The sequence below is a fragment of the Rattus rattus genome, chromosome 3 (genome assembly GCF_011064425.1).
Source record: "Rattus rattus isolate New Zealand chromosome 3, Rrattus_CSIRO_v1, whole genome shotgun sequence".
Lineage (NCBI taxonomy): Eukaryota > Metazoa > Chordata > Mammalia > Rodentia > Muridae > Rattus > Rattus rattus.
The window spans coordinates 83,820,090-83,846,267 of NC_046156.1; positions in this window are offsets into that span (position 1 = coordinate 83,820,090).

Below are 26,178 nucleotides of genomic sequence, written 5' to 3' on the forward strand. Positions count from 1 at the left end.
ATGTGTTCTTTCTTGATTGCTTCTATTTCCATTTTTAATTCCTTCAACTGTTTGATTGTGTTTTCCTGGAATTCTTTCAGGGATTTTTGTGTCTCCTCTCTATGGGCTTCTACTTGTTTATTTATGTTTTCCTGGAATTCTTTCAGGGATTTTTGCGATTCCTCTCTGTAGGCTTCTACTTGTTTATTAATGTTTTCCTGTGTTTCTCTAAGGGAGTTCTTCAGGTCTTTCTTGAAGTCCTCCAGGATCATGATCAAATATGATTTTGAAACTAGATCTTGCTTTTCTGTGTGTGTTTGACAATCTGTGGCGTTTGTTTTCTAGGAGAATTGGGTCTGGCGATTTTTACATAGTCTTCTTCCGCTGCTTTGGGTTCCTGTGTTTGCCTCTCGCCCATCAGATTATCTCTAGTGTTACTTTGTTCTGTTATTTCGACAGTGGCTAGATCTGTCCTATAAGCCTGTGTGTCAGGAGTGCTGTAGACCTGTTTTCCTGTTTTCTTTCAGCCAGTTATGGGGACAGAGTGTTCTGCTTTCGTGTGTGTAGTTTTGCCCCTCTACAGGTCTTCAGCTGTTCCTGTGGGCCTGTCTTGAGTTCACCAGGCAGGTCACTCGCAGCAGATCAGTTGGTCTTACCTGTGGTCCCGAGGCTCAAGTTCCAAGGGGTGCTGCCCACGGGCTCTCTCCAAGTGTGGCAAACCAGGAAGATTCTGCCTGCCCCTTCCGGGAGAGCTTCAGTGCACCAGGTTCCAGATGGCCTTTGGTGTTTTCTCTGGCCCGAATGTGTAAAAAGGAGTGTCTCTTTCTGGTTTCAGGTTTGTCTGCCTCTCTGAAGGTTTAGCTCTCCTCCCAAGTGGGGGATTTGGGTGCAGAGAACTGTTTATCCGGGTCTGTTTCTCAGGTTCCGGGCGCTGTCTCACAGGCAGGGGTCCTGTCTCCCTGGGCCCCTCCCCACGGGAGCCCAGAGGCCTTATACAGCTCTCTTTGGGCCAGGGGATGTGAGGCAGGGGCAGTGTTGGTGAATCTCTTCCGCCTCTGCAGCCTCAGGAGTGCCCACCTGACCAGGCGGTGAGGTCCCTCCCACGGGGTCTGGGAGCAGAGAGCTGCTGCAGGCCGGGATCCGCGGGTCTGAAAGAAATATTTTAATTCAATGCTGAAGATAAACACACCAAAGTGGTCACAACAAATAACTAAAAACTACAAAGGCCGTGAATTAAAACCAGTATAAAATCAGCAAAATATATGTCTTTCAGTAATAACTCTGAATATCAGTGTTCTCAATTGCTTAACTTGCAATGCCATGTTTGGTTGATATCCCTGGGAGATCTGCTCTTTTCTGAAGGGAAACTGAGGAGGAGAGGAAAAGTAGGGGGAAGGGACTGAAAGAAGGGAAAGGGGAAACTATAGTGAAAATACAATATAATAGAAACTACTAAATAGATAAATAAGTTAAAAACCACAAACTAGCAGATTGGATTTTTGTAAAAAATTCATCTTTGCTGTGCTTAAGACTCATATTCATCATCAATGACTGCCACCAATTTATGTGAATGAAAAGGTTATTTCAACCATTTAGAGCTAGGAACGAAGGAGAGAGAGAGAGAGCTATTCTCATACTTAGTAAAATAAACTTCAAATCAAAATTAGCTTAAAAGATAAAGAAGGATTCCAGTGAGTCTCAGCCTCCATAATGTTGTGAAATTTTCATGAAATTCCTCATGATGTGGTGACCTCCAACTATAAAATCATTTTGTTACTCTTTCATAATTGTAATTTTACTATTGTTGTGATCATAATATAAATATCTGTGTTTTTTGATGGTCTTAGGAGACCCTTGTGAAAGAGAGATTCAAACACCAAGTGGGTTGAGACCTACAAGGACCACTGCATCACATCAAGAAGCATCTGCTCCACATGTTGTCTCCATATTTCCTCCTGTGAGTATTTTTGTTCCCCCTTCTAAGAAGGTCTGAAACATCTACACTTTGGTCTTCCTTTCTTGAGCTAGCAAGGAATGTGATCCCAATAATCCCTGAGAGATGGTGGACTCATGAATTTAATGAGAGTATTGAAAAGAAGAATGTTTCTCTAACAAGATATATTAATGATTTGTGCATGGCAATATTCATATGATCACAAGCACTTTGGAAGAAAATGAGTAAAACTTTGGTGCCTCAAGTGTTATTTGAAGAGAGGTATTGGTAATATAGAACAGGGTATATGATATATCTGAAATACAACTTGGACAGGCAAATGAAAAGTATGTTTTAAAATGACATTCTGAGGGCCAGCAGAAAGAATAAAAATATGCAATCTGGAGGGATGGGAGGGGGGTGACCTTCCAGATTGTACCAGAGACCTGGTTCATATAACATGTTCCTACCATTCTAGGCCTTTTTTTTTTTTTGTTCTTTTTTCGAGCTGGGGACCGAACCCAGGGCCTTATGCTCCTAGGTAAGCGCCTCTACCACTGAGCTAAATCCCCAGCCCTCTAGGCCTTTATTTTTGAATACCCATTTTACTGGAGTTACATAGCTATATTCTATTTATGTTTTTAATATTTATGGCCACATCGCCTTTCACTGTGGCCATATTTTCATAAATTTGTATTCAAGCATTTAATATCTTCTACACCAAAGCAAATCAACTCCTTCTTCGCTGCATTATCAATTGTTTAATTTCCTGTATAAAGACATGCTCCCTCCTTTTCTGTTTTTGAAGTTACACTAATCAAATGCCTTATCTATACTGCTCATGCAAAATCAGCAATAATCTCCATGCTTTTTCATCTCTTGATCACTTTTACATCATTATTTATTTGGTAAATAAATCAAAGTAACTATCACTTATTTTGAAGTAATTGTATAGCATTATGAATTACACATTTCCATTTGTTGTTCTATTCAACTTTTCAGTTTCTTTCCTAATCCCACTTGATTTCTTTGTTGCACTTATCAGATATTTTTGTTTCTTCTTGAATCACCTCTTGATGAGTTTACCAGTCTTATGTGCAACCAAGATTTCACATTGTCATGCTATACGGACATCACAAGTGTTACGTAACGGAGAAATGTTAGGGATGAACATGGAGCCAATAGCTCAGACATTCAAGGAATGACAATTGAAGTCTTTGTAAGACATAAGTAGGCAAATGGATAAAAAAGGAGCAGTGGAATGTAGTCTTGTGGTGAGAGTCAGGACCCATCTGTTTCACAATTGAGAGAGCGGTCCACACAAATGAAGTACAGAATCCAATGGGGGTAAACAATAAGCATACTTTAATGACCTAAATATGTATCCAAATAAAAGTAACATATTGTCAGTTCTATAAGCAGAGGCAGGAATGAGAGTGATATATTTCATAGAATTAGTAACAGTACCGAATAGAGGGTAATAACATCTTCAGTTTGAGAAATTTTGAGTTTGAAATTCCCCTAGTTTATCTACAAGGTGATGCCTGCCTACTCATAGCATACTAACTTGAGGTAAAGACAGCAGAAATGATACTATGAAGAAAAACAACCTGTCACTAAAATCAAATTATCCTTCATACATTTGCTTAGTAAGGTTATTTGAGTTGAGACCATATACAGTAAAGTTGCTGAGGAAGTTATTTCAAATATATGTTCATATTAAAATAATGCAAATGGTAGAATAGTGGTAGGAATTTAAATAATAGGTGTGATAATGATAGACTATGCTGTGAAAGAAAGTGAGGTCTAGGTCTAATGTCCCTCTGGCTTTTCAAAACATCTATTCAGTAAAATAAGGACTAGTTCTCAGTTGTTCTTGGTAAGGTCATAGAGGAGTAAAGTAAATAGAACTATACAGCCATTAATCAAGTAATATATGAACTCTAGTCTCTTCTCATTAACTTTTCTTTTGGTTAAAAATCTCTTTATGGTTTGCAGCAGAAGCCAAAACATTGTTTTGTTTAATACTTTCTCCTCCCTTCCTAACTTCTGCTATAAATGACAAGATTCTGCATTGAGCGACCAAGCTTCTTCTGAAGAATATGTCAAATCAACACTAAGAAAAAATAGATCTATGACAATTTATTCCCTTAAAACTCCTTTTTTACTCTAGTATATGATACAGGAATATTTTTACCAAATTAAAAAATATTAAACGTGTATATTGTTGAAACAGTTTGCTAGTGTCAAGGAATCTTTCACATCTTGTTTTTTTCTTTTACATTTTCATTTTCCTTTCTTGTTTTCTTTCTTTCTTTTTTATTGATCATTTTATTCATTTACTTTTCAAATGATATTCCCCTCCCAGTTACCTTCCCAAAGTCCCCCATCTGATCCCTCCTTTCCCCCTCCCCTTTGCCTCTCTAAGGTTGCTCTGCCACCACTTACACACTCCTGCCTTACTTGTCAAGCATGCCCCTATACTGGAGCATCAGACCTCCACAGGACAAAGGGCCTCCCCTCTCATTGATATCAGATAAGGCCATCCTCTGTTACATATTTATATATGGAACCATAGATCCCTCTTTGGTTGGTAATTTACTCTCTGGGAGCTCTGGGAGGTACGGTTAGTTGATAGTCTTTCCCCTAGCTCTTCCATTGAGGAACCCAGGCTCAGTCTGATGGTTGGCTGTATCTTCATCTGTATTGGTCAGGTGCTGGCAGAGCCTCTCCAGGGACAGCTAGAACAGGCTCCTGACAGCAAGTACTTCTTAGTAACAGCAATAGTGTCTGGGTTTGGTATCTGCAGATTTGATGGATCCCTAGGTAGAGAGGTTTCTGGATGGCCTTTAGTTTAGTCTCTGTTCCATTTTTTTGTCCCTGTCTTTCTGTTGGGCAGGAATATTTCTGAGTTAAAAGTTTTGAAATGGGTGGGTGTGGACTGATGTCTATATCTGACACAAGATAAGGCAAGGCCTGTGATTGGACAGAGAAAAAGTTAGGTAGGCACAGAGTTTTGAGAGAAGAGAGAAAGAGAAGAGGAAGGAAGAAAGAAGGTGGAGGAAAAGGAGAATGATCCACCCCTATGTGGCTTTAATTAGCCACAGGTAGCTATAAATATCTAATAAGAGATGGATTATTTGAGGGTAATTTGTTTTATCTAGGTGGGCAGTTTATGTCAATATCAATTGGCTCTGAGTTTATTAGGTGAACATTTTGTGGAGTGAAAATACTGACATAAATCTGATTGATTAATTGCAAGCTTCCAGAGTTTTGATTTTACCAGGATACTGGGAAATGTGACAGTAACCACAGCGGGCATATGCTGGGATTGTGAACAGAGTTCACAGCATAGAGTTGCTAATGGGTGTCCACTGCTGGGGACAAAGAGTAGTCTGCACCAATATGGGGCTAGTCATAGAGGTGGAGAGACCACTGGGGACAGAGAGTAGCAGGAGGTAACATGACATAGTGCCTAGAGTACCGCTTACATTTTTTAACAGGTGAGTGACCCCATTCCTCAACTGGGGGCTGTGCCTATTGACCAGAGGTGTCCTGGGAGCCCCTAACTTACTTCCCTGGCCTCTGAGACTTTAATGTGGCTACCCTCCTAGTTCCTCATGCCCCACTGTCCCTTCCAATACCTGATCTTGTACCCCATTTATCCTTCCCCTCCTCTTTCTGTCCCAGTTCCCTCCTTCCTTCTTCCTTCTGTGATTATTTTATTACCCCTTCTATGTAGGATTGAAGCATCTACACTTTGGTCTTCCTTGTTCTTAAGCTCTCTATAATTAGAGGGGTTTTATCATGGGTAGTCTGAGGTTTTGGCCAAGTATCTAGTGATAGTATGAAATTATCAGTGAATTTTCTCCTTCATTTCTTTTCTTCCATTCCTTCCTTCCTCCCTTTCTGTCTTTCTTTTTATGAAAAATAGATCATTCTCTAATACAATACATCCAGATAATGTTCTCCCTTCCCTCCACTCCTCCAAGCAACCCCATCTCCACTCTACCCCAGCTCAAATCCCCATCTCTTTCCTCCACAGACAAGAGTGGACATCTAAGGGACTATTGAAAAGCTGACAAAAGAGAATACAGTAATACTAATCAAAACCTTTCATATCAAGACTGGAAAAGGCAACCCATAGAGAAAAGGAGTCCCAAGATCATGGAAAAGAGTCAGAGACATACCCTCTTCCCACTGCTTGAAGTCTCACAAATTTCCTGCCATCTACTCCTCTTGGGTGCATTTGCTTCTTTTTCTTCTAGAGCTTTCAGGTGTGCTATCAAGCTGTTAGTATATGCTCTCTCCAGTTTCTTTTTTGTTTGTTTGTTTTCTTGTTTGTTTTTGAGCCACTCAGAACTATGAATTTTCCTCTTAGCACTGCTTTCATTGTGTCCCATAAGTTTGAGTATGTTGTGTTCATTTTCATTAAATGGTAAAAAGTCTTTAATATCTTTCTTTATTTCTTCCTTGACCAAGGTATCATTGAGTAGAGCATTGTTCAGCTTCCATACGTACGTCGAACTTCTGTTGCCTTTATTGTTATTGAAGACCAGCTTTAGTCGATGGTGATTTGATAGGATGCATAGGATTATTTCAGTCTTCTTGTATCTGTTGAGGTCTATTTTGTGATCAATTATATGGTCAGTTTTAGAGAAGGTACCATAAAGTTCTAAAAGTGCTGAGAAGAAGGTATATTCTTTTTTTGTAGGATGATAGATATCTGTTAAATCCATTTAGTTCATAACTTCTGTTAGTGTCACTGTGTCTCTGTTTAGTTTCTGTTTCCATGATCAGTCCATTGATGAGAGTAGGGTGTTGAAGTCTCCCATTATTGTTTGTGTGCTACAATGAAACAGGAAGACCAAAATGTGGATACTTCAGTCAAAATATTCATGGAAAGAAATACAGAGACAAAGAATGGAGTAGAGACTGAAGGAAATGCCATCCAGAGACTACTCCACCGGAGATCCATCCTATATGCAGCCATCAAACCCAGTCACTATTGCTGAAGCTAAGACGTGCATTCTGACAGTAGCCGGATAAGGGTGCATCCCGAGAGGCTCTGCCAGAGCCTTAGTAGTACAGATGTTGATGATTGCAGCTAACCATCAGACTGAGTATGGGGACCCCAGTGGAGAACATAGAGAAAAGAATGAAGGAGATGAAGGGTTTGCAACTCCATAGGAAGAACAGCAATATCAACCAACCAGACGGTCCCCAGCCCCCCAGGAACTAAACCAGTAACCAAAGAGTACACATGGAGGGACCCATGCCTCCAGCCGCATATGTAGCAGAGGATAGTACTTACCGTCTGGCATCAATAGAAGCAGCCCTTGGTCCTGTGAAGGCTTGTTTCCCCGGTGTAGAGAAATATGAGGGTGTTGAGGTGGGAGTGGGTGGGTAGGAAGGGGAGCATCCACCTGGAAGCAGGGGGAGGGGGCATGCAATGGTGGGAAGCAGGGAAAGGGGATAACATTCGAAATGTAAATACATGAAATATCCAATACAGAAAAGAAGTCTCACAAAAGCAGGAAGCTAAAAGCCATCGTGGATATAGAGACAACATGGTGCAGCCCGTTACAGGCCCAGTGCTTCCCAGTTCACTCTCTGTGAGCTCATGTGAGACCTGTTTAGCTGATTCTACTGGCCATGCTTTTCATCACCTCTCATTCGTAAAAACCTTTCTTCCCCCTATTTTGTGGGGTTCTCTAGCCTCCATGAGGAGGAACCAGATGGAGACCTCCAATATGGACTCTCTACACCATGTCTATCTCTGAATGGTTTCTAAAATGTGGTTATTTTATAGATAAAAAATTTAACAATACATGTAGCTTAGTTTTTCCATTTCCTATAGTTGGTCACAGCCTGTTTAGAAAGGCATCAAGTGAGATGCACATAATCATGATCAGGATAATATAAATATCAAGCTATTTTCTGGTTGCAGTAATGGTAACTGAGAATGAGTTTAGTTCTTCCAGGCACTTCCTTTTCAATTCCATAGTGCTTTAGGTGTTTAATTATGCTAAGTCTTGTGGATAATATAAAACTCAAAATACACAAAGCTTATATATAACAATGAAGATTCACAAAATTTATAATAGATACTGGCATACTATAGAGTTCTGGACTTCAGCTATACATCTTGACTTATAACTTCAAACCTCTTCATAAAATGCATGATATTTAAGACTAAATACTAACCTAGGAATGTGCATGATTCATATACAGTAAATTAGTATTTGCTAGTTTATTCCAAGCCTCATGTCTAGTGATCGACCCTACTGGCTTAACAGCACAATTAAACATTAAATAATGTAAACAAAATTCAAATGAGCTGTTCTGTGATGACTAACCGTTTTAGAAATGCTGTACTTACAAAATGGCATTTGTTTACAAAATGTAGTTATGGAAAGTAATTCTACATCTCTAATGAGAGAGGAAGAGGATTTTGTATTAATGGATTACTTTCCCATTGCTTGAATAATATTTCAGGACTTCAAAAAATACTAAACAAGACATTTGTACATGCTAAAGCCACATTTATATTCTGACTTCTAAAATATACTGAAGGATAGTATTTGGTTGTTCCGTGTAAAATATTTTATTCATTTTAAAAGCATAATAGTGGGAATTTCACATGATTTGGATTTAGAATATTAGGATGAAGTTAAAATTGGATAATTGTGATTCCTTAAAGCACCCTTAAAATAAACATGTGACATATTTTAAAAGGTTAATTTTGGCAGATTATCAGTTTCTGGGGGGGGAATATTTGTATAATCATTATTTCTAAAATTCCTAGGAATATTCTTTAAGTCTTTTCAATGTAATAGATTCTGTTCTAAAGTGTTACTTTGGTATTGACGAACACCACCCAGTCTTAAAACCTGTCAAAAATATCCATAGTGATCATCTAAAGCTGGAAAACTAAATATTACATAAATACAATAGCCAGAAAATAGTGAAGTTTCACTTTCTTTACTCCAAAGTTGGGTGATTTTCTTTACTGAATTTTAAAACGGTTACGTTTTGTGCTTCTTTTATCAAACCAGTCAACACAGCTTAAGATGAATGGTGAACAACACTGTGGGTTATGAGATGGAATGGGCAAAAGGGGGCCTGAAAGGAGTTCAGATTTGATGGATGTTTGAGTACAAAATCTCCTTTAGAATCTGAAAGGTACAATGACTCAATGGTTAAACAGAATGGATTTTATAAATGAGCCTGCAATGGGATGGAGTACAGGGCAGGAAGCCTTGGATTTTTTTTTTTTTTTATTATGGTCCTTATTAAAAGGGAATCACAAAAGCTGTTACCTAGTAAAATGCAGGAAACTTGTGCATTTCTGTACTTTTTTTTTTAACTTGATGAGGGAGAAAGAAAAGAACATGTCAGTAATGAAATGAATCTTGAACTGAGAAACGGAAGGTAATTTTGAGGCGTCGAATGAACAGACATCTTGTTTGAGTTGCAATGATCATGGACCCAATTTCTTGTCAAACACGTTAGTTTCTTGCTGTCAGAGAGTGCTGTTTCATTCCTGATATTTCAGCATCAGTCTTTTGCTATTACAAAACTGACGCCGTTGGCTGTCAGGACTTTACAGTTTCAATTGGCAGACTTATCTGTCTTCAGCAGGATTAGACAGAAATATTTCTCATTCAGAGGCTGCTCGTGTGGAAGATGGCAGCAGCCCCAGGAAATTTGAGTACATTAGCTTCAAAGGACCTGCCTGCCACCCTCTGACAGTACACTCTGCCAAGTGCCTTCCAATCTCCCGCTCCATGGGTGTTTTTCATTTTTATATTATCTTAAATATTTCTTACATTGCATGAACATGTTTGCAATTTCTAAGTATTAATATTATGAGTTTTACGTACAAATGTAAATAATTTCCACTCAAAACGTTTGCATTTTCTGCTAAATGATGTAAAAACAGAACAGAAAGAGAAATTGAATCAAAAAACAGAAAGTCAGTAGTACTGACTCAAAAGATTGCATGAGACAGGATTTTTTCCAATGGGTTGTAACTTTAAAATAGTTTTTAATTACTATTTTTATTTATGCCACAGTGTAGCTTTCTAAGAAAATGGTAGCTTAGATATTTACTAAAATAATGTTGGTTTTGTACATCTTAAAGATCGTAAATAAATATACTTGCCTGATCTGTCCTTTCTCTGTCTTGGTACATTTGTAAAATGACTAACAAACCCACAGCATGTCTAGAGAGTGACTGTGAGCATACATGAGTACAGACATGTATGATAATGCCTGAATCCTGGACTCCAATGGATTGTGTCTCTTGGTATTTATGTTCCCCTAAAACCTTGTTACGTTCCTTATAATCTACCCACTGGATAGTTTATCATTCTATCAAATCCACAAGCATCTCTGTTCAGAAAAGGCCAACCCTGTGTTAGTGTGAGCAAATAGCCTACAACATTGAAAAATGTCAGTGGCCACAGATGGATTTGACTGTTTATTTGCGTAGGGAAATAAAATATACACGGAGTGTTTTTCTAAACCTTAGCTTTAATAAGCTATGTTTGTAAATCATATGGCTTGTTTGGTTTATTTTATTGTTTCCACTGTTGGGAGATGTATTTATTTATCGAATGCCATGATGCAGGAAAAAAGCTAATGGATAAATAAGGAGCCTATTCGCTATGCTGTCCTGTATCTTTTCAGGAAGTAATATGTGATTACTTTTATTCAGATAAACTTTATAGTGTCGAGTAGACACAAACTGAGTTTTGGAATAATGGTCTGCACTGGCTTTTATGATGGACAACATGCATCATCTTATTCCTTATAGTGCTTGGCTGCAAAGCGAGGTAAGGGATACTAGGTTAGAAAGCTCAAATTACCCAAGATGCAATCCACAGACCACAGGAAGCTCAAGAAGAAGGATGAACAAAATGCCGATGCTCCCACTCCTTCTTAAAGGGGGAATAAAAATATCCATAGGAGGGGATATGGAAGCAAAGTTTAGAGCAGCGACTGAAGGAATGGCCATTCAGAGCCTGCCCCACATGTGACCCATATATATATATATATAGCCACCAAAACTAGATAAGATTGATGAAGCTAAAAAGTGCATGCTGAAAGGGACCAGATATAGATCTCTCCTGAGAGACACATCCAAAGCATGTCCAATTCAGAGGTCAAACCACCTCTGAGCAAACCACCGAACTGAGAACAAGACCCCCTTGGGGGGAATTAGAAGAAGAATTGAAAGAGTTGAAGTAGCTTGTAACCCCATAAGAACAAAATGCCAACCAACCAGAGCTTTCAGGGACTAAACCACTACCTAAAGACTATACATGGGCTGACTCAGGGCTCCAACTGCATATGAAGCAGAGAATAGCCCTGTTGAGGCACCAGTGGAAGGGAAGCCCTTGGTCTTGCCAAGGTTGGACCCCCAGTGCAGGAGAATGTGTGGGGTGGAGAAAGGGGGATGGATGGGGGAACACCTATATGGGGGAGGAGGAAGGAATGGAGGCTTATGGAAAAAAATAAAATAAATAAAATAACATAAGAAAAATCAGCTCATTTGCTAAGCATTTTTGCCAAATTTTCATAGAAAAAAATGGTATCTTTTCTTATAAGAAATATTTATTCCTTATCTACAGTGTGCAAAAGACAGATGAAATAAACTAAATGAAAAGTCATTAACCAATGTAAAAGATAACGTCTGTTTTTGCATGCAATCCTCAAACAATATATGCATATTCTTTGAATGTATGCATAGGTTTGCACATTGTCCGAGTATATAAACAGGAAATTATAAAATAAAATAGTCAAGTTAAATCGTAATTTGCTTTTTGGGATTATAAATGATTCTTTATATGGATAGCGCCATAAGAAGAATTATTATAGACAAAAACATGTTTTAAAATAGTATATATTGCAGATAAATATTCAAGAAATTAGTAACTTTATTAGGAAATGAACAGTAAGATTCAACAGTTACCCAATGTTCAGAAACTTGCAAACAGATACTAATGTCACTCACTGGTCATTGACTGCATGAGCAATGTCTTTACTCAGAGACCTAAGTAGAAAACATAAATAACTTAGATTTCTTCTTTCTTCAAATACCAAATTTTATATTTGAATAAAATGATAAATCCTTTCAAAATTTAATAGACTGAAAATTATAACATGTATGTAGTTTAGTTTGATACCTTTTATATCCCTTGATATTAATTTCCTGAGATACATATATGTCTAAGTTATCTCTTTTATAAATCAGACACATGGTACAATGAAATCTTTAGATGGAGCAGTGTAAAGGCTGAAAATGGTGCATAATTCTAGCATGATCAGAGAATATTATCTTTTCTTATTATGAGATAATGCTTATTTCTCCCTGTCAGTCTGATTCTCTAAATGTCGAGTGGCTGATTCACTAATATTTAATAGCATTCTAGGTTTTCCTTTTTAAAGATATGGTATTGCTTCACACTTGCATTCTTTCAATACTGAATTTTTTTTTACATTTCATGTTGTTAAAAATTATGGATGCCTGAACAACAGCATATCCCGATTGAGTCATTTCAATGTAAATAAAAATGCAAAGAGGCAAAGTTGATAATATTACCAAAAAAATTGGTGTTTAGGGTATAATATGGAGAGTCATACTGCACAGATGTTTGGCAGAAATGAGATCTGCACCTCAATTGAGTGAGAGTATTACCTGCTTTATTGCTCTGCCTACCTACAGCAGGCAAGGGTAGGGACTGTGACCTTGAATGCATCGCAGAAGCACAAGCTGCTTTACAAAAGAAAAAAGCAAGGAAAAAAATCATTGCCGAAGGCAAGTATGTTTAAATAACTTTTCCAGTAACACCAAAAAAGTAAAAAAATCTAAAAACTCCACAGTACATGACAATATCTATGGCTTAGATCTAAGGTGAAATGTCTGAAGACATAATTGTAGTCAAGATAAAAGAAGGAAACAAGAAATGATTTCATTTCTTCAGTAACACTGAAGGTTCAAAGAGAATTGGAACCTGTAAGTCCTGCATTCTATCTTGGCAGAAACCAAGGAGCTATTCTTTGTGCTGTGACGGTTACCAATACATACTCTGTTTGGCAGAGTATACAATGCACTTGATCTCGAGGAATTTAAAAATTCATAGTTCCTCCAAAACATATATTGAATATGTCCTACTATAGATTTCTCATTTGTGACATAAACCCAGCCTTTCCAATAATGCTTTGAACATAATGGCAAAATGCACTGTCAATTAAATTCAAAAGCAATTTGAACATGACCAAAAATAATCAAAACTTTTAACAATTAGTTCAAAACACTGGCTATGATTTTAATATTCATTCCTCTGTTTCCTGAAAATTGTAAATAATGAATTTCACTGAATTTGCAATGGAAAAAAATATCAGTAATGTTATTTATCAAAACAAAGGCAAAAACTTATGTCTCTTCATGTAGAAATCAGATTTTTCTTTCTTATCAGAGACAGAGAGAGAGAGAGAGAGAGAGAGAGAGAGAGAGAGAGAGAATTTCACTTATCTTGTACTCGTGAATATAAAGGCTGAGGTAACTTGTCATACTTTCACAAAGCAGTGCTCGTTATTGCGCCTTGATACAGCTGAGTGAAACCCTCCTAGGCATACCCAGTCTGCTCTAAATTCTCTATTCGGCCAGTGTACCTTTTTCTTCCTATTCTGGCTCCACAAAGTCCTACATATTCATCTTTCTCTAGAACCAGTCAGTTTTATTCTATTTCCAGGAGAAAAAACATGTGCATTTCTCCCAAAAAGGATCATAAGTTTCGTATTCTTTGATTCCAAATACTCAGTGTTGAGCAAAGATAAGATTGTTAAGGCAGTTTCTTTGTCATTTGTATATTTAAAGATTAAGTCCCGTTCTCTGTGAGCTTACACACTTTCTTTTAATAAATCAGTTGTCTCTGTCCCTAATTCAGTTGCACTTTTATCAGCACATTCAAGATAAATAAAGTCAATATCACTAGTGTGGAAAGAAGATTGGATAAGGAATCATGGCAGTGATGACAGTCAAGAGACTAAGAAAACTTTTCTGTTTTCATTTCTTTTTAGTTTTTAGAAAATATTTTAATATTCTTTTTTCCCTAGAATTTATCTTCAAGGGCTATGAGATAAATATACTGTTATTGGATATTATTTTATTTATATTTCAAATGTTATCCCCTTCCCCCAACCTAACCACCCACCTCTTCCCTGCCCTGACATTTCCCTTCCCCGTGGAGGGGGATGTCCAGACTTGGCAGGAGCAAGGGCTTCTCCTTCCTTTGTTGCCCAACAAAGTCATCCTCTGCTACATATGAAGCTGGAGCAATGGGTCTGTCCATGTGTATTCTTTGGATGGTGGAAAACCACATGACTTTCTACTATTTCTGAAGTTCCAAAGAACTTATAGAAAGAATTTTTTCCAGTTCCATCCATTTGCCTATGAATTTCAAAAAGAGTTTAGTGGAGGTATCCTGCACAGAAAGCTATTGCACCTCTCATAAACAATAGTAAATTGAGTACAAAAAAAAATCTAGTTTCAATGTTGGGGGTACCTTCGTATGAGTAGTTAGTCAAAGAGACACCTGAGAAATCTACCAAATGATACAAACCTTCATGCTTCATCTCTTACATATCATAACTTAATGGGAAGACTTTATTCATGATAACATCATGCACATTGGTCATAGTACATTGGAAACTACATTCATTGACACTGTTTACCAACTATAAACTCTATGAATGACAATAATGACTGACCTGTCTAGAAACATCCATTGATACAACAGTGCTATGGGATGTTATTCAGTATCTAATCTCTTTCTTATTACATTTAAGACCTGTAAGACAGAAAAGAATGCAGGTGTGATATTAAAAACATAGCCAATCATTTGTGTTTGAGGAGATTGTATGCCATAGGGAGGACCTATCATTTTTCTAAATGGTAATATGGACAACTGTCCTTCTAAGTACTTGGGTTTATATCTATAGATAAGTGCTTCCATTAACCTCTATCATGAGAGCTTCTAATGGCACTTATTAGTGGTTTAATGCAGAGATATACAATAGAGCAAAGTGCTCAGAATAAACGGTAGTAGAGTGTAGGAAGCAGGAAAATTCCTGAGTGAATTCTTGCATGAATGTGTGTTTATTACAAGAATGTGACTGTGTCAAAGCCTCCAATTGTCCAATGAATGTCAGCGAGATAGCAAGGCCTTCCTCAAGCATCTCAGTGCAAATGTTGACAGTATATGATGAAAAGGTCTCTTGTAGCTTTCTCCCCTGGAGCTCAGGCTACATGAGCTAGATTTTCAGTATGTCAGTATGTTTGTCTTCTCTTTCTTCACTGTTCTATCCACATCAAATCCCTGAAGTCTTCCAAGATGCAAAGGTAGAATCTTTTTCTCTAATTGAGTTACCAACACCATTCTATCAAAGTTTAGGAAACATCATATAATACAGTATAGAAAAACATGGAAGAGCTGGAGGATGAACATATAGAAATGTACTATAATTTGCTGTCTTCTAGACATGATTTGGATGGTGCATTCATGACTCTTAGCAAATATTATTACCTGCACAAGGCTTCCACAGTATTTTGTTCATCAGTATTTTATCTTGGAAAGTGGAGGGGATCATGAGGTTCCACACTTCTCAATGGGAAATTAGACATTTAATAGTAGCTGGAGGGAAATTATGACTTTCTTCAGTGGTGTAGTTAATACCCTCTTACACATATTCATGAAAACAACCTTAAAAAACAAACAAACACACACACACACACACACACACACACATACATACACACACACACACCATGACACCATGGAAGGTCAGAGAAGAAATTCTAAAAAGAGTTTCAGTGACATTAGAGATATTAATAGTGAAAAACTTTTAATTAATTATATGCATGTGAAAAACTCTTAAGAATAAAAAAGTAAAGTTCAAAACGTAATTTCAGTATAAAGCACCTCAACACCAGGGAGAAGCCCTTGGTCCTGCCAAGGTTGGATCCCCAGTGTAAGGGAATGTCTGGGGGAGGGAAAAAGGGGGGTGGATCATGAGGGGAATACCCTTATAGAAGAAGGGGGCTTATGGACAGGAAACCAGGAAAGGGAATAACATTTGAAATGTAAATAAAGAAATATCAAATTACAAAAAGAAAAAAGGAAAGTTTATGAAAATTATCCAAGGAAATGTATGCAAATACGTTTAAACAGAATATCAGATTTTGGAGAGAGTTAAATAAATAAATAGAAAATTGCATTATAGAAGTGCAAAATATTTATTCAACATCTTTCCATAAAAATCATCTCTTCTTGTATAGTATTTTTAACTAAATAACAACAATAAATATTCACGGACAAAACTTTGTCATGGCTATATGAGAAACTTGAAAGGAGATGGGTGAACTCCTTCATAATCTAATGAATTTCTTCTTCGGTGTTCTCAAAATAGTTGCTGAAATGTTTGAAATTGTCTTATTCGTTAAAGTAGAAAATATATTAAAGGGTATGCTTTATAACCATTTCTCTACACTCTTGATTTGCTGAGAAATAACCAGATACCTATAAGTCTAAGTCTTGATTAGATGTGTAAGGAAGTATATCTGAGAAAACAGAGAATTAACAGTTAAAATTGAGACATTATAGGATGTATTGCAGAATTAGAATAGGAAGGAAAGTTTAGAAGGGAAAACACATAACACAAAGCCTTTATTTTAAATTGGTGTGTGTGTGTGTGTGTGTGTGTGTTTGTGTGTGTGTGTGTGTGCATTTACAACAAACACCAAAAGCAAAAGAATGGGAAGGAGGAAGGGATTTCCTCTTGAACAAAAATAATAAAAATAATTTTTTGAACAAATCAAGATATAGTTTGCTATATAAAGCAACAAAACCCCATGGAAAATATATGAAAGATTGATTTCTCCACTTCATGAGAAGTGTAGTAGTTCTATGACAAAACATTTGTGAAATCTCTAGTTATAAGAACTGTTTATTTGAGAGTATATTACAAGGTGACTATATAACAGGAAGCCACCTTACCTTCAAAATTTCTAAGTCAACTGTACAATATACATTGTCAACCAATAGGATAATTGGAAAGCACAGATACTGTAGGACATCTTAAGAAGAAGGGCTTCAGATCATTCTTACTGCCCAATAGCTAGAGAGATTGTTGTTAAATATGATATATGTGAAAACTGTAAAATGTAAAGTATGAATTCTACTGAACTCTTATGACAATGTACCATTTTAAAGTCTGAAAATTCATAAATTGAATCATATTTGAAATATAAAAGACAAAAATCAAAAGAATAACTTTAACAATCTGTTTGGTATTGTACTGGTTTGAATAAGTGTAGCCCCAACAAACCCATGTTTGAATGCTTGGCCCGTAGTGAGTGCCATTATTAGGATGTGTGGCTTTGTTGGAGTAGGTGTAGCATTGTTGGAGGAAGTATGTCACTGTGGGGGTGGTTTCTGTGGTCTTCTATGCTCAACATATACCAAATGTGACACACTGCCCCCTTCTGTTGCGCCTTGTCTGCCTGCATGCTGTCAAACTTCTGACCATGGGGATAAAACTGTAAGTGAAGCCCTGTTAAATGTTTTCTTTTAAATGAGTTACCTTGGTTATGGTGTTTCTTCAAAGGAAAAAAAAGAACACTTAAAAAAATAGATTTAATTCCATTTCTAATGGCATCAAAATATATTCTTTGAGTTTTAAAATTAAGATTGACTTTGCTGAATTAATATTAGCATTCATGGCTATGAAAGTTAATTTATAAACACTATATATATATATACATATATACATATATACATACATATACATACACACACATACACACACACACACATATATATATATATACATACATACACACACACAGAGAGAGAGAAAGAGAGAGAAATAAGAACAGTAAAGTTGTTCGTGAAAATTAACAAAACATGAGGAATAAATAGAATGTCCTTGACTAAGTATCTAAAATTACCTGTCTATGGGTAAATTTAGTAAACCAATTTCTGAATATCAAAAGTAAATGTAGGGTACTGAAATAGAGGACAAGGTAGAAGCCTCAAGGAAAAAAAAAGAAACACACTTTCAAATAATAAAACATATGAGAAGACTGAAAAGAAAGAAACAAACAACAAAAACAACAAAACCAGAAGCTCATCAAAGAGAAGAAAAGTAAACTGAAAAGAAAAAAATGTATGGAAGAGAAGAAAAGGGAGATTAGAAGATATGAAATAATATTGTAAGGAAATAATTAGAAATCAAAATGAAAAATAACAATTTTAAAAATTCAATACTTCATTTTTAGAAAATCCTAACGTTTAATATTGTTCTTCTGAATCTTTGAAATCTTGTATGAATCCAACCATGTTTCTAGGATGACCAGTAACTCAATAAATAATTTTTTCTCTCTTTTGGAAACTTTACATATGTCATATTTGTGTGAAGAGAGAGTAGCTTGTGTATTGTATGGATGAATCACCTGCCAATTAAAAAAAAAAACCCTATGACCTATAGAAAGGGGTAGAATAGGAGGTGGTACATCTGGGTGGCAGAAAGAATTCTGGGATAGAACCAGATGTGAGAGATTGGACTGTGAAAATGTGAGAAGACAGATTCATGATACCTGAGCACAGCTAATTACCCACATGACAGATAGATCAGAATAAATGGGCTATATTAAGTTATGGTCTAGCCAAAGAAAAGCCTAGAGATATGTGGTCAAGGTATTTGTAAATGTGTTTTGAATCTGAGTATTTTTCCAGAGGTTTTATATTTACAATTTGTTATGATGAAAGGACTGATTCAAATTATAAATATAAGTACAGAAACATTATTCACAAATGGTAACTAATTTCTTATGACATTTTGCTTCAATGAAAGAGTACTACTGGTAATTATGTTAAAAATGATTATATATATAAAACCAAACCCAGGTATTTAGTTTCTGGGTCAAATTTAGTTATATTTTACAGTGTTTTTGACTGTCTAGACTCCCTCTGGTAGGTAATAAAGAATTAGAAAATTTTATTTACACCCCCACTTTCTTTCCTTTTTTAATTAAATTTATTTAGTCCCTTTACAACTCAATATCATCCCTTCCTTTCCTGTCAGTACCCCATCATGCAAGTCCACCCTACAATTTTACTTCCCCTTCGCTTATGAGAAGGGAAGCCCCTCTCTGATTGTCAACAGCCAACCCTAGATCTAGTTGCTTTGGGCATAGACACATCCTCTCCCACTGAGGCCAGACAAGGCTTCCCATTTAGGGGCACAGGATACACAGGCAGGCAGTCAGACAGCAGACAGGAACAAGCACTGCTCCAGTTGTTTGTAGACCTACATGAAGACCAAGCTGCTCATCTACGACATATGTGCAGGGAACCTAGTTTTTCTTGGTTAGTGATAAAATCTCAAGGAGTCCACAGGATCCAGGTTAGTTGACTCCATTGTCTTCCAGTGGAGTCCCTGACCTTCAGATCTCTCAATATTTCTTGTGACTCATCTGTAAGACTCCGTGAACTCTAATGTTTGTGTGTGAGTCTCTGCATCTCTTTCCATTGGCTGATGGGTGGAACCTCTCAGAGGACAGTTATGCTAGGTTCCTGTCCGCAAGCATAATGGAATATCATTAATAGTGACAAGGATTGGTTCCTATCCAAGGGATGGGTTTCAATTTGGGGCTGTCATTGGTTGGCTATTCCCTCAGTCTTTGCTCTATCTTTGTCGCTGAACATATCATAGACAGGACACATTTTGGGTTGAAGGGTTTGTGGGTGAATTGCTGTCCTTAGACTTCCACTGGTTGTCCTGCCTGGCTACAGGAAATGGCCATTTCAGGATACATGTCCACCATTGCTAGGGAACTAATCTAGAATCACTTCCTTAGACCCTATGGAAATTTTCCCCATCCCTGGGCTCTGGTATATTCTAGAGATTGCCCCTTCTCTCTTCCTCACACTCGTAACATGTCATCTTCACTGCCCTGCTCCTCCCCATCTCCCACTTCTACGCAGTTTCTCCATTGATCTTCGTTAATAACCATTTTCTTCCCCTTCTGAGAAAAAGTCACATCCTCCAATGCTAAAATTTGTTGTTTGGCTTCTTTGGATTATAATGTTATTAGCTTTATTATAACATGGCTATATTACACTTTATGTAATAATAACCCCTTATAAATGAGGACCAGACATGTCCTTTGGGGTCTAGGCTACCTCACTCAGGGTGATATTTTTTAGTTCCATCCATTTGCCTGCAAAATTAGTGATGTCCTCATTTTTTATGGTTCAATAGTATTCTATTGTGTAGACATACTACATTTTCTGTATCTCTTCTCCAGCAGAGAGGCATCTAGGTTGTTTCCAATTTCTGGCTATTATGACTAAAGCTTCTATGAACACAATTGAACAAGTGTTCTTGTGGGATAGAGGAGCATCTTTTGGGTATTTGCCCAGGAATGATATACCTGGTTCTTGAGGTAGAACTATTTTCAAACTTCTGAGAAACTGCCAAATTGTTTTTGAGTGGCTGTACAAGTTTGTATTCCCACCAGCAGTAGAGTTCCCTTTGCTCTTGATCTCGCCAGCATGTGCTATTCTTTGAGTTTTTGAACTTAGACATTCTGATGGGGTGTAAGGTCAAATCTTAGATTGATTTTGATTTCCATTTTCCACATAACTAAGAACATTGAACATTTCTTCAGGTGCTTCTCTGCCAGTTGAGATTGCTATGTCAAAATTTTTGGTTTAGCTCTGTTCCAGGTTTTTTAATTAGATTATGTGGATTATTTGCATCTAGCTTCTTAAGTTCTTTATATATTTTAGATATTAGCATTCTGTCAGACGAAGGGATAGTGAAGATATTTTCCCAATCTGTAGGTTGTCATATTGTCCTGATAGTGTCCATTGAGTTACAGAAGACTGTAATGAGTTCCCATTTCTTACTTTTTGAACTTAGTGCCTGAGCCATGAGCATTCTGTTCAGGAACTTATCTCCAGTACTGATGAGTTCAAGGTTAGTCACCAATTTCTCTTCTATTAGATTAAGTATGTCTGTTTTTGTTTGGTGTATTTGAGCCATTAGAGTTGAATTTTGTCCAGGGTGATAAATATGGATCTATTTGCATTCTTCTACATGCAGACATCTGGTTAGACCAGGATCACTTATTGAAGATGCTCTCCCTTTTACATTGTATGGTTTTGGTTTCTTTGTCAAAAATCAAGTGTCTATAGGAGCGTGTGTTTATCTCTGGATCCTTGATTTGAAACCATTGATCCATCTGTCTGTTTCTATACCAAAATCATGCAGATTTTACTACTAATGCTCTGTGGTATAGCTTAACATCAGAGACAGTGATGTCTGCAGAAGATCTTTTGTTGTTCAGGATCATTTTAGCTATCCTAGATTTTTTTGTTTTCCCATATGAAGTTGAGTTTTTTCTTTTAAGATCTGTGAAGAAGTGTGAGGATATTTTTGATGTGAATTGCATTGAATTGCTACTGGTAAAATGTCTATTCTCACTAAGGTAATCCTACTGATCTATGTGTAGAAAAGATATTCCCACCTTATATTTTCCTCAATTTCTGTCTGCAGAGGTTTGAAATTCTTGTTGTACAGGTCTTTCACTTGCTTTGTTAGAGCTGTGCCAAGGTATTTTATGTAATTTGTTGCTACTCAGATAGTTACTGTTTCCCTAACTTCTTTCTCAGCCCATTTATTGCTTAAGTAGAGGAGGGCTACTGAATTATTTGAGATAGTTTTACATCCATTCACTTTGTTGAAGGTGTTTATCAACTGTAGGAGTTCATTGGTAGAATTTTGGCTTCACTTATATATACTATCATGTCATGTGAGAATAGGGATATATTACTTCTTTTATCAGTTCTATCCCCCTCATCTCTTTTAGTGGTCTTATAACTCTAGTTAGAACCTCAAGGAATCATTGAAAACAAGGGAGAGTGAACACACTTGTCTTGTCCCTGATTTTAGTGGAGTCGTTTTAAATTGCTCTCCATTTATTTGATGTTTACTACCTTCTTTATGTTGCCTTTACTGTGTCAAGGTATGCCCCTATATCCCTATTCTCACTCAGATTTTTATCATGAAGTGGTGTTGGATTTTGTCAAATGCTTTTTCAGCATCTACAGAGGATGTCCACACCTCCCCACCCTGACCTCGCTAAATCTCCAGACTCCCTGGGTCCTCAAATCTCTCCAGGATTATGTGATTCTTCTCTCACTGAGGCCAGACCAGGCAGTCCTCTGCTGTATATGTGTCAGGGGCCTCATATCAGCTGGTGTGTGCTGCTTAGTTGGTGGCTCAGCATCTGAGAGATCTCAGACGTTCAGGTTACTTGATACGTTCAGTTTTCCTCTAGAGTAGCCCTCCTCCTCCTCAGCTTCTTCTACCTTTTCCCTAATTCAACCAAAGAGGTCACCAGCTTCTGTCCTTTGTTTGAGTGAATCTGCATCTGTCTCAGCTGCTTGTTGGGCCTCTCAGAGGACAGCCATGCTAGGTTCCTATCTGTAAGGACCCCATAGCATCAGTAATAGTGTCAGGCCTTGAAGACTCGCCTTGAACTAGATCCCAATTTGGGCTTAATTCTGTACCTTCTTTCTCTCAGGCTGCTCTCCATTTTTGTCCCTGAAGTTCCTTCAGACAGGACTAATTTTGGGTTAGAGTTCTTGATTATGGGATGGTAACCCCATCCCTCCACTTGATGCCCTGTCTTTCTGCTGGAGCTTTGCTTTACAAGTTTCCTCTCCACACTGTAGGGCATAACAAGTAAAGTTCCTCCCTTCGAGTCCTGAGTCTTTCAGGTCTCTGGTACATTTTAGAGGTTCTTTCCCACCTCCTACCTCTGGAGTTGGCCTGTTTGAATTCTTCCTGCTAACTCTTAGAGTTTCTATCTTGCCCCCCAGTACCTGATCGTGTTCCCCTTTTCCCCTCCATGTCCCCACTCCCACCCAGATCCCTCCCTCTGATTGCTTTCTTCTAACCAAGTGGGATTAAGGCGTCCTCATTTAGGCCCTGTGGCTTATTGACCTTCTTTTTGAGTTCTGTGGATTGTATGCTAGGTATTCTGTACTTTTTTGTCTAATATCCACTTATTAGTGAGTACATGCTATGTCTTTTGGTCATTTGGACTGTGCCCTCATAAAATGCGTTTGTCACCTTTCTTTCTCTTTCAATTTTGTGGGATGAATTGAGAATTTTTTCGTATTAGCTTTTCATTGAATGTCTGATAGAATTCTTCACTAAAACCACCTGGCCTTAGACCATTTTGGTTTGGGAGACTTTTACTGACTGCTTCTATTTCCTAAGGTTTATCTGACTATTCAGATAGTCTGCCTGATCTTGATTTCCCTTATGTAATTGGTATCTGTCTAGAAAATCGTCCATTTCATTTAGATTTTCCTATTTTGTGGAGTATAGGCTTTTGAAATAAGAACTTATGATTCTTTGAAAATCCTAATTGTCCTTTGTTATTTCTCCTCTTTCATTTTTGATTTTGTTAATTTGGGTGCTTTCTCTCTGCCTTTTAACTAGTTTGGATAAGGGTTTGCCTATTTTGTTTATTTTCTCAAAGAACCACTTTTGGTTTTGTTGATTCTTTGTATTGTTCTCTTTGTTTCTAGTTGATTGATTTTAGCCCTGAGTTTGATTAGTCCTTGCCATCTACTCCTCCTGGGTATATTTGCTTTTTTTTTTTCCTAAAGCCTTCAAACGTACTTTTAATTCCTTAGTATGAGAACTCTCCAATTTCTTTGTGAGGGCATTTAGTGCTTTGGACTTTCCTCTTAGCATTGCTTTCATAGCATCCCATGCATTTGGGTAAGTTGTACCCTCATTTTCATTGAATTCCTGCAAGTCTTAATCTCCCTCTTTCTTTAATTTTTCTCTTGACCCAGTGATTATTTCACTTTCCATGAATATTTAGGCTTGCTATTGTTTCTTTTGTACTTGAATCTACAGTGATCTAATATGCTAAATGACGTTACTTCAATCTTCTTGTTTTCACTAAGGTTTACTTAGTGACTGATTATATATTCAACTTTTGAGTAGGTTTCATGAGGTTCTGAGAAGAAGGTATATTCGTTTGTGTTTGGGTGAAAGGTTTTATCTATATCTTGCAGTTCCATTTGAATCATAACCACTATAATTTTTATTTCCCTGTTTGGTTTCTGTTTTGATAACTTGTCCATTGTTGAGAGTAGAATGTTGAGATCTGCCTCTATTAATTTGTGGGGTTTGATGAATGGTTTAAACTTTAGGAATGTTTCTTTTACAAAAGTGGATGCCCTTGCAGAAATGAGATGCCATTTTGGAGGACTTTTACTTTGCAGAGAATGAACTCTCTTTTGAGGTGTCTTCTGATAAATTTTAGGTGAAAGAATATTCTTTCGGATATTTGAATGGGTACTGTAGTTTCTTGGGTCTATTTGCATGGAAAAAACTTTTTCATGCCCTTTATACTGAAATAATGATTATCTTTGTGGCTAAGCTAGGTTTCTTGTATACAGCAGAATGATAAATTCTGTTTATGTGTCTACTTTGTTGACCTGTGTCTTTTTACTGGGGAATTGAGCCCGTTGATATTGAAAGATATTAAGGACCAAAGATTGTTTCTCCCTGTCATTTCGATGGTGGTGGTGGTTGAATGTGTGTTTGGTCAGGGGAGTGGGGCATTTCTGTTCTTCTAGTTTTAATGGTGAGAAGTTATTTATTTCTTGTGTTTTCTTGAGTATGTGTAGCCTCATTGGGTAAGAGTTTTCCTTCTAGTATCCTCTGTAGGGTTGTGTTAGTGGAAAGGTGTTATTTAAACTAGGTTTTGACATGGAATATCTCAGTTTCTCTATCTATGGTTAAATTTTGCTGGTAATAGTAGTCTGGCCTAATATCCCTGTCTCTTGGTCTCTGCAAGACATCTTCCCAGGCCCTTACTTTTAGAGTACAGATGAGAAGACCGGTGTAATTCTGAAAGATCTGCTTTTATATATTACTAGGCCATTTTCCCTTGCTGCTTTTACAATTTTTTTTTTTGCTTTTTATATTTAGTATTTTGAATATTGTGTGGAAGGAGAATTTTCTTTTCTGGTCCAATCTGTTTGGTATTCTGTAAGCTTCTTGTATCTGTATAGGCATCTCTTATTTTAAAAAAAATATTTATTTTTATTGAATATTTTATGTATTCCCATTTCAAATATTATCCCTTTCTCCCCTGCCATGACCTTCCCTCCTCCCCATCCATCTATGAAGGTGCTCACACTCCCAATTATCTTCTCCTACCCACCCACTCCTACCTCACCACCCTGGCATTCCTCTACATTGGGAAAACAAGTCTTCACAGGACCAAGGGCTTTTCATCCTATTGATGCCAGACAATGCCATTCTCTGCTACATATGAGGCTGGAATCATGGGTACATACATCTATACTCTTTGGTTGGTGGTTTAGTCCCCAGGAGCTGTGGGGAGTCTGGTTGGTTGATATTGTTGTTCTTCCTATGGGGTTACAAAACCCTTTAGCTCCTTCAGTTCTTCCTCTAACGCCTCCATTGGGGTCCCTGTGCTCAGACCAGTGGCTGTTTGTAAACATCCTCATCTGTATCAGTAAGGCTCTGAGAGAGCCTGTCAGGAGACATCCATATAAGGCTCCTGTCAGCAAGCAGTTCATGAAATCAGCAATAGTAACTGCTTTTTGGTGGCTGCATATGGGATGAATCCCCAGGTGGAGCAACCTCTGGATGAGTTTTACTTCAGTTCCTACTCCATTCCTTGTCCCAGTATTTCCTTCTGTAAGTATTTTTGATCCCCCTTCTAAGAAGCATCCTCATTTTAGTCTTCCTTCTTTTTGACTTTCATATGGTCTGTGAATTGTTTCTTTGGTATTTTGAGATTTTGGGCTAATATCCATGTGTATTCTTTTGTGACTGGGTTACCTCACTTAGAATGATATTTTGTAGTTCCATTCATTTGCCTAAGAATTTCTTGTAGTCATTGTTTTTAATAGATGAATAGTACCCATTGTGTAAATGTACATTTTCTGTAACCATTCCTTTATTGAAGGACATCTGGGTTCTTCCTAGTTTCTGGCTATTATAAATAAGGCAGCTATGAACATAGTAAACCAGGTGTCCTTGTTACATGTTGGAGAATCTTTTGTGTGTATGTCCAGGAATGGCATAACTGGGTTCTCAGGTAGCACTATGTCCAATTTTCTAAGGAA